Genomic DNA, 12,700 nt, shown 5'->3' on the forward strand with positions numbered 1-12,700 from the left:
ACACAGAGAAACCCTGTCTCAAAAAAGAAAGAAAGAAAGAAAGAAAGAAAGAAAGAAAGAAAGAAAGAAAGAAAGAAAGAAAGAAAAGAAAGAAAGGTAGGAAGAAAGAAGAAAAAAGAAAAAGAAATAGAAAATCCTAGCTGGGTAAGGATGTACACCTATAACCTAGCAGCTGGGAGGTAGAGGCAGAAAAATCACTACAAGATCAAGGATATCCCCAGTCTTTTTTGTTTTTTATTTTTATTTTTGAGACAGGATCTCACACAGCCCAGGCTGTCCTCACTAAGAGAGGATGGCCTTAAATCCTGATCCTCCTGCTTCTATCTCCCAAGTGCTTAGATTGCAGGCATGTACCAATACTTCTAGCTTCAGCTTGCTACACTGGAAGTTCTGGGCCACTGGCACAGTGAGGCCTTGTCTCAAAACAAATTAACAACCATTTAAAAATAGAAAATCCTACTCTTTTTTGACATGATAACTATTAGAGGTGGATACACAATCTGGATGTGATGGTGCAACCCTTTAGGAAGGCAGGCAGGCAGGCAGGCAGGCAGAAGTCTGTGAGTTCACGGCCAGCCTGGTCTGCATTATGAGTCTCAGTACCAGTCAAGGCTACACAAAACAAAACAAAAAAGAATTGACGAATAAAGTTACTATGACAACGCAATGCAACATTATAATCAACCCTACAATAGAAATTTTTTAATAGGATTAGCCAATGATATCCTAAAAAGATCAATTAACTTGTTATTCTTCAATCAAGACTCAAATGAAGTGTCAAGGGCCTGCAAGATGGCTCAGAGAATAAAGGTGCTGCTACCAAGCCCGAGTATCTGAGTTCTATGCCTGGAATCCCCAAGGTTGAAGGAGATGACCAAGTGTCAACATTAGTGCTAGCTAAAAAAAAAAATAATAAAATAAAAAAATAAAAAATAAAAATCAGCATTTGATTTATATAATCTGATAAGCAAACTTTTTGAATAACTGAGGTTCTAAAAAATCACAGAAAATATTTAAAGGAACAAAACTGTTTTGTTTCTTCCCAGTTACTTCAAGAGGAGCAGCCTCTACCACATACTCCATCCAGCCATAACTGAGAGCTCTGCATGGGCCTGAAAGCAATAGAGCTAATGACCTGTAATCCCTAAAACAGGAAACCCAAACAAACCTTTCCATAGAAACAAATGTGATGGTTAGAAAGAAAATGGCCCCCAAAGGGAGATGTTGCTTTGTTGGAGGAAGTGTGTCACTGTGTGGGGTGGGGGCTTTGAGGTCTCTTTTGCTCAAGCTTCCCTCAGTACAACACTGAGACCATTTCCTGTTGCTTGCAAGATATAGGGCTCTCAGCTACTTGTCAAGCACCGTGTTGCCACCACGCTCCCCATCATGATGATAATGGACTGAACCTCTGAAACTACAAGCAAGCCACCCCAATTAAATGTTTTCCTTGTCAGAGTTGCTGTGGTCATGGTGTCTCTTCAGGGCAATAGAAACCATGAGACGACAAGCAAGAAGGAAAAGAAACAGGGCTGAGAGGACTCTAACTTTAAAAACCCTTACCAGCCCATTCCTTAAGTACTCCTAGCATGATATCTGTGATTTTTATTATTAATCATATTTCAAGAATGAGGTCATGGTAGGCTATCAGAAATGTGGATTTGGACAAATCAAGACATTATTACTATATAGTAATTCTGCAAAGCCAGAAGTTCCAAAGCAATACGTATTCCCTGCAGATAGAAATCCTCTCTAGTTGGCTCAAAGCCCAAACAGCACATGAGACCCTGAGCAGCCAGGACTTGGGCTGGAGGCTGCTTGCCATGTTGTACAAGAGGATGTTACTGCAGCGGCGCTCACTTGCGATGTCTCAGTTGTAATTCCTACTTAGCCTGCCTGTAAGAAATCCAGAACAACAGCTACATATTATAGCTCTTACTCACATACCTAATTATAGTTAATTTGATAGAGGATGGCTTTTATCTCCCAACTGAGGATTCTGGAGCTAAAGGGAAGGTTTTAAATGGCTTACTTAAGAATCCACTGGTCGGCTTTTATGCTGCAGGAACCACATGAGCTAGGCTAGAAAATTAATACATTCTTAAATTTCCTTCTTAAAATGATCTGTACCACAGAATTTCACACCTTAAAGGTTTACCATTCATCTTTTGGTCTGTTTGATTATCAAACTTCAGAGTGTAGGTTAGTCCGGTCCTGCCTGTGTTTTCAGAAATGGACATTTTCTTAGACTATAATCACATTGCAAAGCTAGGCATGGATCGGGCACAGCCTGGACTACAGAGCAAGACTAAAAAATAAAATAAAATAAAACTCTCATTTATACGTTTATACATTGGATGCTTTGTGCAACACCGGCAGTCTTGAATTGTAGTACCAGATACCTTGCAGCTGGCAAAGCTGCTGGCTCTTTTCACAAACGCACTGACAAGCCCTGGCCTGTGTGCCTGCAGCCCAGAACGAGGTAGTGCAGAGCCTATGCAGCAGCCCTGAAACAATTCACTGGATACAGTGCACGACATACATGACTGACAGTGATACCGAGAAATGTGTCCCAGGTTGCACCGCCTGAAGTGGTAATGTGTTCAAATCCCAGTCTTCCCAGATGAAATCATATAGGAGCATGAATGTATTGGAAGTTGAAACAAATGCCCCCCAAAACTGTTAAAATTCTCAAATGTGTACGTGAAAATACGATACAAATCTTTATTTCAATAATTATTAATATCCCAGGTTCACCCTAGATTCTCCTTTATCCTCACACAAGGTTGGATGTCAGTAAACGCACGTACCCACATCTAACCCTCCCTCACAATGAAAGCCTGCGGTCTCACCCCCACCTGCTCCTTCCATCAGAATGGCACTCCCTTTCTAGAACCAACTTAATTTTATACTTTATTGTTGAGATGGGATGTTGCTCTGTTGTCTAGGCTACCCTCAAATGCCTGAGCTCCAGTGAGCTATCAGAGCTTCTCAAGTAATTGGGACTACAGGTGGGGCAGCCGACAGGATTTTCATTCTCTGCCACAGCCTTGCACAACTTCAGGAATTTGACCTGAGCATGGGGCAGCCAGGGAATAAAGAAATGACAGAGGTGGTGTCATGTTATACAGATGAACAGGGAGGTGGGATTTATGGTTTACAGCCAGCAAGGAGGCAGGGTTTATGGTACACAATCGAACAGGGAGGCGGGGTTTATGGTACACAGCTGAACAAAGGAGAGTCTGGCTCCTCCTTTATAGGAAAATCTCTGTGAGAGAGAAGTGTTCACGTCATAATCACCCAGAGAAATGTTCCCGTGGACATTTCTGCCCACACTATCAACATCCACACAGGAACCTAGAAAGGTTTTGCCATTACTGAGCCTTACTTGAGGGTTAGGCTTTGCCATTTTGCCATGGGTCTGAATCCCTTTGATTTTTTACCTGGCCATGCCCATACCAACAACACATAGCCAGCTCAGAAGCCAGGGCTCCCTGTCCACCACAGTGCTCTGATTTTCTGAACAATACTCATTTTCTCCTATTCCTTGGAAACCCTGCTGAACATTTGTCTCATTCTATTTTCCTTTCTTTTATACCTTCAAGCACTTTAATCCACAATGTGATAAATCAGTTTAGATTAAAAACAAGTTGAAGAGAAACTGACCTTAATAATGTCATTTCAAAAAATAATGACTTTGATAAAATGTCTATTATTTTAAATTCTATTAGTGAAATACATTACAGATTTAAAATATGCTGTCATATAAGTTTTATCTGACTCTCAAAAAAATATGAAACACTTCACAGATCTGCAAGTCATTCCTGCTTAGGGGCCATGCTAATCTTTTCTCTGTATTGTTCCAATTTTAGTAAATGTGCTGCTGAAGCAAGCACCCATTCTATTTCCTGTGATTCACTCATCTATTTTCATTTCTATTATATGTATGTTTTTCTTTTTGATGTTTTGAGATAGGTCCTCAGGTAGCCCAGGCTGGACTTGAACTTGATAAGTCACTATATCTAAGGAGAGCCTTCAACTCCTGATCCTCCTATCCCCACCTTTCAAGTGCTGGAAATACAGGTGTGTGCCAGCACACCCAGCTCTGTCAGATTATCTTTACAAAGGCTTGGGAACTTTGTATGCATGCATATATTCATGAAGATGCTTTGTGTCCCACAGACTGCTCATCACAGTTCCACATCTGTATTAAGCACCCACTGACTTGGACTGGGGTTTTCGATTTCTATGCTGTTTTTGCATGATGTTCAATACTTGACGTATACTCCTCTTTATGACTGTAATTTCCCCTTAAAAGGCTAATATTAAATCAGGTTTATCAATACAACCTATTCCCTCATTTAATCTTGAAGCCAAATTGCTCACATTCAGATCCCCTCAAAAATAAGCACAATGTTCCAATTGAGCTCTTGGCAGCAGAATGTGTTCACAATGAGGAACCTTCCCTGGCTTGGCAGGAATGACAGAATTGGCTAATTACAGTACAGTCTCCTATATCTGCTTTCATTGCGATAAGGGGCAATCTGGCGATATCCAAAGGCAAATGATCCAGAAAGACATCTTAGAATCCTTCTGCAAAGATGGTAATCTCCCCAAGTCATCTTAGATCAGCCATTTCTCCACCTAAAATTTCCATGATGGTAAGAAGAACTCCAAGATGTTTTCACGAGAATGAGGTTTCAAAGTCCCGCTGTACAAGCCAGTCAAGAAGTGTTATTTTGGAGAGGCTTAAAACCTTTGGGGGCCAAATTTTAAGATAAGAGATAAAGGTAAAATACAACCCCTGCCATAAAAGAGGTCGAATTTTCTTTGGGAGAGAAAAGGTTAAACAAAAGACTATTTGAAAGCAAATGAACATATTTTGGAGGTAATGTTCAGAAGTCTTTCTTTTGGGAAGCAATTCAGAGACTTAAAGCATCAAAAATTTAAGAATTTTCATTTCTCACTGTGTTACCAATTATGATGACTACTGGGCTGCTGGTCTAGAACAAACATGGACCACTGTTTTGGGCTTTAAGACTGAGCTACAAGAAGCTAGGTGTGGTTGTGCACAACTTTAGACCCAGCACTTGAGAGGCAGAGGCAGGTGAATCTCTTGAGTTGGAGGCCAGCCTGGTCTACAGAGCAAGTTTCAGGACAGCCAGGGCTACACAGAGAAAGCCTGTCTCAAAAAATTAAAAAAAAAAAAAAAGAGTGAGCTACACAAGAGACACTTCTTTCCATGATTTATATTCTGCTTGCTTCTAAAATAGACAAGAGGAAACCTGCAGAAGAAAACAATGTGTGCTATTTATGGTTAAGATAAAATTTGCCCCTTAAACAATGTAGGAATAAAGGTAGACAGTGAGGTGAGTCTAAGCTATCTGGAGCACAAGTACGGAAACCAGCTTCCTCCCCCAGCACTCTCCTACACGCGGTGTGGCGCTGTCAAGCACAGCATTGGCACAGGTGCACATAGAGTTGATGAAGATGCATTGCAATGCCCCCTTTCCTTGGCAAATTTAGAGAATCAAGAGTAAAATAGAATTCTGAGACTTCTGTCCTGCCTTCATTTCCTTATCTTTTAACAACAAAGAATAAAAATGATAATAAAATCTTTCTTGGTTTGAGGGGAGAGCTTGGCTTTTTGTTTGTTTGGATGTGAGGCCTTGCTAGCACCCTATGGTGACACTTCATACTCAGCCTCCCAAACACTAGGGTTACTAGTAAGGATGCAAACTGCAAAAATAAAATTATGCCATTAGAGCAGTGGTTCTCAACCTGTGGGCTATGACCCCTTTGAAGGGGTCACATATCAGATATCCTACATATCAGATATTTAAATTATGATTCATAACAGCAACAAAATAATTTTATAGTGGAGGGAGTCGCCACAGCATGAGGAACTGTATTAAAGGGTTGCAGCATTCAGCAGGCTGAGAACCAGTGCATTAGAGGAAGTCTAGTCAGGGTCACTTACCACTGCTGTGATGAAATGCCATGACCAAAAAGCAACTTGGGGAAGAAAATGTTGATTTGGCTCACATATCCACAGTCACAGACCACTGAGGAAAGCCAAAGCAAGAATTCAAATGGAGCAGGATGTGGTGGAATATTATTTTAACTAGGCAAAGATATATTACATTTGTTTTATGTTGCAGAATATTACTTTAACTGTGTAACGGTGTGCTACATTTGTTTGTATGGCATCTGCACAGTTAGGCAGAGAAAGGACAGGCGAGGCTGACAGGTACAGAGAATGAATAGGAAGAGGAATCTAAAGAGAGGAGGAGATGAGAACAGGGAGAAAGAGAAGGAGAGGCCTGGGAGCCAGAAAGCTGCCAGCCAGACCGAGAAGCAGTGAAAGTGAGATATACAGGCAGAAAGAAAAGTAAAAAGCCCTGAGGCAAAGGGTAGATAAAGAGAAACAGGTTGATTTAAGTTAAAAGAGAGATCCAGAAATGAGCCTAGGCTGGGCTGAGCATTCAGAACTAAGTCTCAGTGTTATGATTTGGGAGTTGGTTGGCCCAAAAGAAGAAGCCTGAAGCAGCAAATGATGATAAAGCCACAGAGGGGTGTTGCTTACTGACTTGCTCCCATGCTCAACCTGCTTTCTTATAAAACCCAGGACCACCAAACTGAGGTGGCCCCTCCCACAATGGGCTGGGCCATCCCCCATCAATCACTAACTAAGAAAATACCCTATAGGCTTGCTTACAGCCCAATCTTATGGAGCCATTTTCTCAAATGAGGTTTCCCCCTTACAGATGATTTTAGTTTATGTCAAATGGACATAAAACAAGTCAGGATAAAGGAGCAGCAGAAACCCATTCACTTTGTGTCTGTTAGTCAATAATCAATAACATCTTATAGACACAAGTAAAGGGAGATTTGGGGTTACATGGATGCCTATACACCAGTTAGCAGATGTCTTTTTTGTTTTGTTGGTTTTGGGGGTTTTTTGTTTTGTTTTTTGTTGTTGTTGTTTTGTTTTGTTGATTTTTCAAGGCAGGGTTTCTCTGTGTAGCCTTAGCCATCCTGGAACTTGCTCTGTGGACCAGGCTGGCCTCAAACTCACAAAGATCTGCTTGCCTGCTAGGTAGGATTAAAGGCATGCACCACCACTGCCCGGCTATGTCTTCATTTTCTTCCTACCAATTTTGCTCTGATTGCACAGTCCATAGAAAGTAATTAACTTTGAACATGAAAAATAACCCAGACCAAGATCATCATTTTTGACACTATAATCCAAAAGATGAATTTAAATTTTCTATTTTAAAAGGCAGACTCCCACTTATGTTATTATAGATATTTAAGTCTTCCAATTTTCTCCCTAGTGAATCAACTATAAATATTTCAAACCAATAGAAGACTAATTTACTCTGGAAAAAAAATCATACAGAGATAAGTCACCTAAAATGCTATCAAAAGTGTGGAAAACAGTCTCAAGATAAAGTATCAACAAACATAAATTCACTATCAAAATCACAAAAAGGGGGTTGGCATGGTGGTAGACCATTTAATATTAGCCATTTGGGCAACTGGGGCAGGAGGATCTTTGCAAGTTGAAATCAGCCTAAACAACATACTGACTTTCAGGCCAGCCTGTGGCACAGTGTGGACCCTGTCAACAAACAAATAAACAAACAAATCAACAAACCAATAGGACTGGAGAGAGGACTCAGAGGTTAAGAGAACTCATTCACTACTGTGTGTGTGTGTGTGTGTGTGTGTGTGTGTTTCAAGACAGGGTTTCTCTGTGTAACAGCCGTGACTGTCCTGGAACTCACTCCGTAGACCAGGCTGGCCTTGAACTCACAGAGATCCATCTGCGTCACATCTCTACCTCGTCCTGCAAGGCTGACGCGACCACCGGAGCTCTTCTCACTGCAGTTTTATTTCAGGACTTTATCATTCTCTCTTCCGTCCTCTTTCCTTGACCTCTCTCTTTTTTTCTTTCTCCTTTTGACCTCTCTCCTTTTTTCCTCTCTCTCTGACCTCTTTCCTTTTTTCCTCTCTCTCTTCCCCCCTCTCTCTCTCCCTTTTCTCTCTCTGGGCAAACCTCTCCCAGCCCTTAAGTAGGCATGGGCTGCCAATCCCGGATTGCCAGGTGGGCACTGCCCATAGGCCCACGCATATGCAAGCAGCTGATAATCATTGCATGATCATAGCATAGGTCAGGCCTTAGTCATCTCAGGAGTTGATTATACATCTCCATCAGGTGTGATTCCACGCAGCTCGCTACACATCTGCCTCTGTCTCCCTGAGTGTGGGAGTTCCCAGGACCCTTGTAGCTCACAACCTCTTGTAATTCCTGTACTTCTTGGGAACCTCTACTCATTTGCACATATCGACACATATATACATCATTTAAGAAATAAAGCAAGTCAGGTGGTGGTGACACAGGCCTTTAATCCCAGTGCTCAGGAGGCAGAGGCAGGTGGATCTCTATGAGTCTGAAGCCAGCATGGTCTACAGAGTGAGTTCTAGAACAGCCAGGGATACACACAGAGAAACCTTGTCTTAAATAAATAAATAAGCAAATGCTTTAAAACAACAACAAACCAACTGTGGTCATTTAGTGAAACACAAAAGATGACCCTCTTCCTCCTGAGAACAATTAGAACAAAAACAAACTAACATCGTTCTTGTTTTGGACCTTGCTGAGCCGGACAGTGGTGGCAAACGCCTTTAATCCCAGCACTTGGGAGACGGAGGCAGGGGGATCTCTGTGAGTTCGAGGCCAGCCTGGTCCACAACAGTTAGTTCCAGGACAGGCTCCAAAGTTACAGAGAAACCCTGTTTTGAAAGAGAAAAACAAACAAACAAACAAACAAAAGAATCCTTGCTGAAAGCTGACAAGTACACCTTTTGAACTTACTCTGCCTGCAAAGTGTGAGCATCTGAGGTTCGCTCGATGTTATAGGCAAGGGTATGGCCAACATGATCTGGGGAAACTCCTGAGGTGGGCTGCAAGAACAGAAACAACTTTCCTGGGCAGTAACTCAGGGTCTAGGGGGCATCTGCCTCGCATGTGTAAGACCTGAATTCGATTCCCAGCACTGAAGCACATTTTTTTTAACTGAATGAGAAGCCCAAATAACCAAAGAACGAGTGGTGTGAAGTGTTATGCCTGACACTGTAAGGACTGTTCTAGAATGTAACTGTGGTGCTCTGAGAACAGAACGCACTGTAGTAGCAAGTCAACTACATCAGCAGATGGCCCTGCCCGCCTGCCTGCCTCCAGCTGAAACACCCCAAACCAACAGCTGAGTTTCTCCTAATGTATTCGAAACCTCTTTTCTCCGGTCTGAATAAAATTGGACTATGGGTTTTCTGCAGAAAGTAGCATTTTGGGCTTTCTCTTTATAAATCAGTTTCTGCTTTTTTGTATAGTTAATTTTAGTCACCTTTTAAAAATTCGCCCTTTTGTTAAATAAATTGCAAAAAAAATCAAATGTTCAATTAGATGAAGTATGTCTAGCACTGCTTCCATCAACTCTGTCACTCCCTTTCTTCCCATGTACTAGCAGGTGGCATGTAACTTGACCAATTTAAGAAAAATTCTGCCTGTGTGGTATGAACAATTCATCTTGCTTCAATCAAGCATGCCCATATAAACAGCCAAAGCATCATCTCTGAGTCACTAACATCATCAGAGCCGGGCAGTGGTGGCGCACGCCTTTAATCCCAGCACTCAGGAGGCAGAAGCAGGCGAATCTCTGTGAGTTCAAGGCCAGCCTGGTCTACAAGGGCTAGTTCCAGGTCAGGCTTCAAATCTACAGAGGAAACCCTGTCTCAAAAAAAAAATCACCAGAAATAATTATCTTTACATTTACTAATTAACATAAAGTACATACTAATTAACATAAAATAAACTGTTAATTTTTCAAAATATAATTATTCATTTTCAACTGATTTAATTAATTAGTTGAACTAAGCATTAAATTAATACAACTTTCCTTTTCTCTTTATTTTTCTGTGCCTTCGTGTTTTGCCTGCATATGTCTGTGTGGAGGTATCAGATCTTGGAGTTACAGACAGTGGTGAGCTGCCATGTGGGTGCTGGGAAATGAACCCAGGTCCTCTGGGAGAACAGTCAGTGCTCCTAACCACTGAGCCCTCCCTCCAGCCCCCTAACATAACTCTCTTAGTTTCAGTTTAACTATTCTAAACATGGTGTGGTATAGGAGGACTTTCTGTCTTTCATTGGTTAATAAAGAAACTGCTTTGGGCCCTTGATCAGGCAGAATTTAGGTAGGCAAAGAAGACAGAACTGAATTCTGGGAGGAAGAAAGCAGAATCAAGGGGACGCCATGGGCCAAGAGCCAGAGGTAGACGTGCTGAAACTTTTCTGGTAGGCCACGACCTCATGGTGATATACAGATTGATAGAAACGGGTTAAATCAAGATGTGAGAGTTAGCCAATAAGATGCTAGAGCTAATGGGCCAAGCAATGTTTTAATTAATACAGTTTCTGTGTGATTATTTCGAGGGCTAAGCTAGCCAGGTGGCAGGGACGAACAAGGGGGCCCTCTCTTGCAACAATGGTGTGTACAGATTTTGGGAGCAAGCACCTGCCACAGGCCAGGCATTAAGTGGGGTGCTTTGCATAGAAATCACTTAATGATCACAGCCACCTTATCTTCCTATTTCCCAGATGAGGAAACTGAGGCAGCAAAGGAGGCAGAGCTGACAAGTCTGCAGACTAGGCTCTTCTTCATGACTGCTCATGCTTGCTACTCTTGTTCATAATTACTCCACTATAATGGTTCCTAAGACTACACAATACCCCATTTTATTGATATATGTTCACTGGCTTTCATAGAGACCTTTCCTCCATGTATATAATGTGCTTTGAGCACACCCCCACTATTCTTCCCCTTCCCGTTCTTCCCAGTATTTTATCTTTGTGGATATGGAAATACAAAGGAAATTCTGAAGAGACAAAAGCTTGTAACACTGGACACATATACCTAAGCATGGTAGCTGAAACCTGCAGTCCATTACTTCGCACACTGAGACAGGAAGACTCTTTGAGCCCAGGGTCTGAAATCACCTAGGAGACATCATAAAAACACACCTCTGGGCTCAGCAGTTAAGAGCACATACTGCTCTTGCAAATGTCCCAGGTTTGGTTCCTAGCATCTACCTGGCAGCTCATAACTATCTGTAACTTCAGTTCTACGGTACCCAATGCCTTTTCCTGGTCTTTACAGACCTGTGCATTTGTGCTCACAAACTCATGCAAACACAAACATTAAAATCAATAAATCATTTAAAAGATCATCTCAAATAAACAGTATATAAATAACACTGAACACATACAATTGTCTCTAAGAGTGGAGGGGTGCTAGGGATGAGGTCAGAGCATCAGGAGTGAGGACAGCATGGGCTACATAAGAATGTGTCTCAGGGAGGAAAAAGAGAGGGTGAAGGAAAGAGAGGAAGGAGGGAAGGAGGGAAGGAGGGAAGGAGAAGGGAAGGAAGGAAAGTGTCAATAATAGTTTTTAAACAGTCAGTTCTCATAAAAAATGAATCAGTTTTCAACTTCTAATAAACTCCCTTCACACTTACCCTGATGCACAGTCTGAAGCAAGCACCTTTCTCAGAAGTTAGCAGCCACACAGAGAATACAACACGGTCTTTCTCAAGGCTTCAGCTTCCTAGATCTACAGAGCCACAGGGAACTAAACAAAGTTGTACCCCACTTACTTAGCAGATGAAATCATATGAATCTTCTTTTTTAATATTTTGTCTTTAATTATGTGTGTGCACTATGTGTCAGTTCCTTAGGCAAAGGCCTAAGATCCCCTTGGCGCTGGAGACAGAGGCAGTTGTGAGTCATCTGATGTAGGTGCAAGGAGCTGAAATTTGAGTCCTCTGGAAGAGAAGCAAGTGCCCCTAACCCCTGAGCCATCACTCCAGTCCCTATAGTCTACCTCTTGTTTGACAAATTGATCTTATTTTACAAGAATAAATTGTCAGGACTGATATATTAATTTATCAGAACAGTCCAAACCTCACCCTAAAGCAATAGCAGGAGTAATTTGGCCATGACGGTGCACACCTATAATCACAACTCTGGTGGCTGAGGCAAGAGAATCATCAGTTTGAGCCCAACCTGGGCTACACAATGAGATTTGTCTTACAAAAACAGTTTACCAGTACTGGTCTGGATCCATATTGCAATAAATCGTATGAACTGAACATGATGGTTATACTTGGAGGCTGAGATAAGAGGATCAGCATGAGTTTAAGACCAGACTGGGATACACAGGGAGTTTCAGGCTTCCATGGGCTACAGAGAAAACCATGTCTAAAAAGTCAGGGGCAAAGGTGAGGGGAGGGGAACATGGTAAGATGTCACACACCTTTAGGTTCGCTTTCTTTACTAAAGGTTAAATTTTTTTTCAGACTTTTGATAATTGGAAAAGAAACAATTACCTTCCAAGGCAATGTTGGTGGAGCTGCATATTTGTTATTTCAGAATATCTTGCATGCAATTCTATCAGTAAACAAGGATGTGTTTATCTTTGTACAGATAGTGACATCATTAAGGAATAATGGCAAGCATCTGAGGACACGGTTCAGTAGCAATGTGCATGCTTAGTATGCAAGAGACCCTGGGTTCATCCTCAGCATCACAAAAACAGCAGCACCGCAGGGCGATGATGGCGCACGCCTTTAATCCCAGCACTCG

The 12,700-nt window shown here is 41.8% G+C and overlaps 1 protein-coding gene and 1 non-coding gene across 2 annotated transcripts in view; both read right to left on the reverse strand.

Annotated features, from left to right (window-relative positions):
- The window catches only part of Ppm1e (protein phosphatase, Mg2+/Mn2+ dependent 1E), a 149,378-nt gene that overhangs the window by 109,277 nt on the left and 27,401 nt on the right, over positions 1-12,700 (reverse strand). The window lies entirely within an intron of this gene.
- LOC113456432 lies at positions 3,785-3,893 on the reverse strand. The gene has a single exon (XR_003377243.1). It is a non-coding gene; the product is annotated as a U6 spliceosomal RNA (small nuclear RNA).

Source organism: Microtus ochrogaster, chromosome 7 (assembly GCF_000317375.1).
Source record: "Microtus ochrogaster isolate Prairie Vole_2 chromosome 7, MicOch1.0, whole genome shotgun sequence".
NCBI lineage: Eukaryota > Metazoa > Chordata > Mammalia > Rodentia > Cricetidae > Microtus > Microtus ochrogaster.